Source organism: Dipodomys merriami, unplaced genomic scaffold (assembly GCF_024711535.1).
Source record: "Dipodomys merriami isolate MVZ:Mamm:240054 unplaced genomic scaffold, mDipMer1.0.p SCAF_218, whole genome shotgun sequence".
NCBI classification, from domain to species: domain Eukaryota; kingdom Metazoa; phylum Chordata; class Mammalia; order Rodentia; family Heteromyidae; genus Dipodomys; species Dipodomys merriami.
The window spans coordinates 548,825-554,580 of record NW_027203582.1 but is presented as its reverse complement, the minus strand read 5'-3'; the positions used below and the strand labels follow the sequence as shown (position 1 = coordinate 554,580).

Below are 5,756 nucleotides of genomic sequence, written 5' to 3'. Positions count from 1 at the left end.
TAAATCAACTCTAATGTAACTTGCTCCCTACACTTGAAAACCTTGTAATGTCACTATCATCTACTTGTCAAGTGTTATTTTGGTGAATATGATTTTTAAAAGTTTATTTGAAAAGGAATATACTTTCAGGAGATTAAATGTAGGTTACATTGGTTTGAGAATGACATTTTTATACTACAGAACCAAGTTTTACTGAAGTACCATTGTTTTGAAGCACTAAGGGTATTCTCAATTAATGTTTTTCTAAATTATATTTGACCTCTAAATCAAGTTTTCCTAGTCTTGGTAGACCAATTATGATCTATCATTCCAGAAACTATTTTTTTGGCTGCACTGAAATCTTTCATTCATCATTAGGAGAAAGGTATTAAAAATAACGTTGTTCATTTGTGATTTTGTTCACTCATATGGGCTGGTCATCTGTAAATTGAAAGTTTGAATTACAGTACTTTCTCTCAGATTTTGTGATCTCATCTTTCATTTTAAGTTGCCTTGCATTTCACAATTGATCACTGCTAATTCTTGTAAGCAATTGGGGCCCTGAAATATTATAGGAAATGAGAAATTGAGATGAGTCTTTAATTATTTTCTGTTGGCATGTTGCATGGGCCTATGTGAGAAGTCATGCCCTTGTTATCTGATGATGCAGATAACTGGGACCTGTTATCCTAGGACCCGTGGGTCCTGCAGAAGAATAATAGCTTTTAGACATCATATCAGCAAAATTTGGGTATAATCAGTAAGAATGCTTTAGAAATATGGAGAAAAACACTTTGGGACCAGCAAGTTAAAACAATAAACAGAGCATCAGAATAAAATCCCTTATAGATTAGCAGAAAACAATACTGTTATTATACCATGTGTATTCAGAAGACCACGAACACTTAGAAGGTATCAGAAGCTTATACTGAAGATATTGCATTGATACTTTTTATAGTCTAATATATATTCTAAACCTAATTATTTATATTCCAATCTATTTATGGGAATAAATGTCAATATATTTGTCAAATTATCAATTCTAGTAAGATTCACTGTATAAAATTTAAAATTAGCACATATAAATATAAAATATATAAGTACATATAATATAAAAATTGTTTTGCATTGTTGTGTTGTGTTTAGGGAATCAAAGGCAACTCTGCTTTAAAGTATTATTCCATTATCTCTACCTCAGTTTTTGGTAGAGTTAGACTTAAAGCTCTACCATTTGTAGATATGCAGCCTAGAGGCAAGAGGAAACACTGTGATTAAAACATTACAAATTTAAGGCCTAATATCGAGGAGAAACATATGGACTTCTCCAGGAGCTATTGCAATATTTGGTGATAGAATGTCAGTAGTGTAAGTTCCTGCTTGGTTGGATGATAGACAGGTCAGGACAGTAGGTAATCATGCATATGAACAATTTTTTTCACTTTCTTGGCTTTAGCTACTTTTGAAATGATACGTATAATAAACAATTATGTTTTGATAAAATACCTTCTATTCTGAACAATTCTGTCTGAACTGTTCATCTCTCTATGATCCCTTGTAACTAAGATTATGTTTGTTCCAGTAAGACAATCCATGCTGTCAACGTAAGATATTCTGGTTGGTCTGTTCCTACATGGAAGAAAGGTAAAGGTTCAGTGTCAACGTCTAGTGCGTTGGGGTCCCTAGGTAAGGGTCACAAAATCACCAGGACACAGGGTATGCAGAGTGCAAACAGCAATTGCCACTGCATGCTGAGCTTTATTGTTAGTGGGTATTTAAAGACTAGCAAGCATCATCTTTGCCAAGATTTGGTCAGAAAACATTCACACAAAAAATTTCCACAGATACATTTTTACTTAACCTATGAGAGAAAGTCTAGGTATATTATTATCTAAACTATTTTAGATCAAGCTCAAACCACTTCTCCAATCTCAGGAAAATGCTTGACCAGCTGTTCATCTATGCTTAAGCAAGCAGAAGAGCCACTTCCTCAGCTCCCAGGAGTCTGTGACATGTTTTGAGATAGGGAGAGGGAACATTTTCCCTCTGTAGCCTGGCATTCCAAGAGCTTTCCTAATCCCAAACACAGTCCTCAGATAATCCCGAGGCTGGAACCTGCATCATTCTGCCCCCTCAACATAGACCCTGAGTCTTCACAGTTCAGGTAGACATTTGTTCCAGCAAGACCTCATTTGGGAAATTTCAAGCTGCAGAAAGTTAGAAGTAGCTCTTAAGCAAGGCTTACTTTGAATCCATTAGCTCCACAAAGCTAACTCAGTTGATAAATAAGTACTTGAAAAGCCACCACCTTTGGACTTAGCTGTAAAGGCTTCAAAGTATGATCAAATTTAAAATGAAAATGACGAAATAGTCATTGACAAAACAATTGTAAATGTGAGCAATCGACCAAACTATATAAGTTTTTTCTACTGTACACAGAAATTTAGAGAAATAAGATCAATAGCATTTTCAGGAACAATAAGGGTTCCTTGTTACAAATAGGCAACCATGGATATATGCCTGTATAAAGATTGTATAATTAAGTACTTAAATTTAGAGGATACTACATGCTTCAGAAGCAGGTCTACCCAAATTACAACAATACAGAGATTAACATAGCACTTGCACAAGGATGATATGAAAATTTGTGAAGTATTCCATATTTTTCATTCTTCTGATGCAAGAAATGAAAAAGAGTTATTAAAAAGTTGATTACAAAAATACAAGTGTAACAATACATGTAATTCATAGAATTAAAGGTTAGTTTGACATCAGTATATTAAATTTTCACCTTAGAAAGGCCTTTACATAGCATAACCTTTACAAAACTTGAAATTAGATAATATTGCCATTTTATCTCAAAGAAATAAAATAATAAAAGAAACTACGAAAAAAAAGGAGTCTTAAAATACTTCTATATGGAATGCAATCTGAAAGGTCACATTTACTAATGAATCTATACATTATATAACAATGTAGAATTCAAAGTATTATATCTAGGAGAGAATGAAATAGATTATGGACATTACACAAACATAGATATACTTTGTTCAGAAAAGCACCCGGAACATCTTTAGTTTCTATACTATTCATTTCAACAGATAAGTTAAAATTATTTCTGATTTAAAGAATCACAAACTCTGCAGAAATCATTACAGATGTATACAAACAACTCTTGAATACATTTTGATATCAAAGTCATGCAATTCACTTGGAAGAATACCATGAAATACATAAATTTTTATAGTAAGATATTACTGTTGCTTTGTATTGTGAAAAAATTTGTAGGGACAGAAAAGATGGACTGGCATTTTTGAAATTTAAGAAACTTAACCAAACCATTATGACTTAGGAGACCAATTTGTACAGCCTTCGACAATTTCAAAGAGGTAGTGATACATACTTACCCTTTTGGCAATATCAAATGCAGTTTCTTCAAAGTTGTTCTTCAGACCTGGTTTGATATAATGGTTCAACAGAAGGAGATACAGAGTATCTTTGCTATTTCTATTCCCAGCAGCAACATGCAAGGAGGTCAAGAGGCCTTTAGTTTGGGTATTGGTATCTGCATCATGATGAAGTAATAAAGAAGCCATTTTGGTATTATTCCACATATAAGTACTGTGCAGGGGTGTCCAGCCATTCAGAGTTATTGCATGAATATCTGCCTTGAGCTGCCAACTCATGGACAATGTCTAAGTGTCCACTCTAGGCTTCCCGATGAAGAGGGGTATACTCATCCTCATCCCTAGTATTCATCTGGGTGGCCATTTTGGAAAGCAGTGTTCACAACACAGTAAGCCGATAAATTTCGGCATCCCAAAGAAGAAATTTGCTTGGATCCTACTCCATTTTTTTCTTGCATTTGATACCATTCCTCATTTTTTCATCTTGTTCCTTGTCTTCGTCACAATTGCCTAACCAGTGATTTTGAGTACCAGTGGGAATGAGGTGTCCATGTATTTCCCCAATAGTTCACATTGGTTGAACTGGTCAGAAAAAACTGGTGAATGTTCTGCATATGTTTTTTCACCATGATTTATTTTCTCTTTTTCCATTTTTACTATTCTAAATTATCTAACTGGAGAGTAGTGAATTATAGGGAGCAGAGGAAAGATTTTCCTCAGTATTCAAAGGTACAGACTGAAAATCAGGACCAGTGGTGTCTTCATGTGCAGCTTATTCTAGGAATGAGAAAATAGGAAACAATGCCTTCTATGTAAATGATTTGGGAAATACCATGTTATAGTGTAAGAAAACTCACTATTCAACATATGGGATTTAAGAGCTTTCTAATAGCTTTCTACTGTAGGTATCCAACATTAGAAAAAATGTATAATGCAGTAATAAAATAGAAGTCCTTTGTATGATTTAATTCTTTAAGTTCCAAGACCCTTGTCCATTGTATGTATTTCCGGGTCTCTATAAAGAAAATTTCGGCCTGAGCAAGGAGACCTAAGGTTTCTCCTATTCCATCCTGTAATGTTTTCAGATTGTCTGGTTTGACTCCGAGGTCTTTGATCCATTTGAAATTGATTCTTGTGCCGGGTGATATATAAGGATCTAGCTTCAGTTTACTACAAGCAGTTAACCAGTTTTGCCAGCACCATTTACTGAAGAGGCTATCTTTTTTCCATTCTATTGTTTTAGCTCCCTTATCAAATATTAAATGGCTATAGGTCTGTAGGTTCATTTCTGGGTTTTCAGTTCTATTCCATTGATACAGAGGTCTGTTCTTATGCCAGTACCAAGGTGTTTTGATTACTATAGCTTAATAGTACAGTTTGAAATTTGGTATTGATATTCCTCCAGTAGTGTTCTTTCCGTTGAGGATCGTTTTTGCTATACGGGGTCTTTTATTGTTCCATATGAATTTTTAGAATGCCTCTTCTATTTCCTTGAAGAACAAGGTTGGAATTTTGATAGGTTGAAGTCGATTGGCCAAAATTTTGTTGAGAAGTTTTGCATCAGTGTTCATCAAAGAAATGGGTCTACAGTTTTCTTTCTTTGATGAGTCGCTGCCTGGTTTTGGGATGAGGATGACGATGGCTGCATAGAATGTGTTCGGTAGTGAACTTTTTCCTTCAATTTCATTGAAGAGTTGGAGGAGTATTGGTGTGAGCTCTGCTTTGAAGGCCTTGTAGAATTCTGCTGTAAAACAATCTGGTCCTGGACTTTTCTTACCTGGGAGGTCTCTTATTGCTGTTTCTATTTCAATGCTTGATATGGGTCTGTTAAGATGGATTAACTCATCTTGGTTTAGTTTTGGAATGTCAATATTTGCTAGGAAAAGGTCCATTTCTGTCAAGTTCTCAAATTTATTAGCATAAAGTTTTGAGGAATATTCCCTTATAATGTTCTGAATCTTGGTTGTTTCCGTGGTGATGTTTCCATTCTCATTTCTGAGTTTATTTATTTGGGTGTGTTCTCTTCTTTTTCTGATAAGATTGGCTAAGGGTCTGTCAATTTTGTTAATTTTTTCGAAGAACCAACTCTTTGTTTTGTTGATCCTTTCTATAGTTTTTTTTATTCTAATTCCTTTAATTCTGATTTAATTTTGTTATTTCTTTCCATCTACTGGATTGGGGTTTATCTTGCTGCTCTTTTCAAGGATGTTTAGATATGTCATTAAATTGTTGGTTTCAGATCTCCCCAATTTGTTGATGTAGGAGTTCAGAGCTATAAACTTGCCTCTGAATACTGCCTTTGCTGTGGCCCAAAGGAGCTGGTAATTTGTGTTCTCTGTTTTGTTGAATAGCATGAACATTTGAATTTCCTTT

General features: G+C 34.5%; 1 pseudogene; it reads left to right on the top strand.

Annotated features, from left to right (window-relative positions):
- The first annotated feature begins 2,543 nt into the window (after nt 1-2,543).
- On the top strand, nt 2,544-2,643 carry LOC138834530 (U6 spliceosomal RNA; annotated as a pseudogene).
- Nucleotides 2,644-5,756: the final 3,113 nt, after the last annotated feature.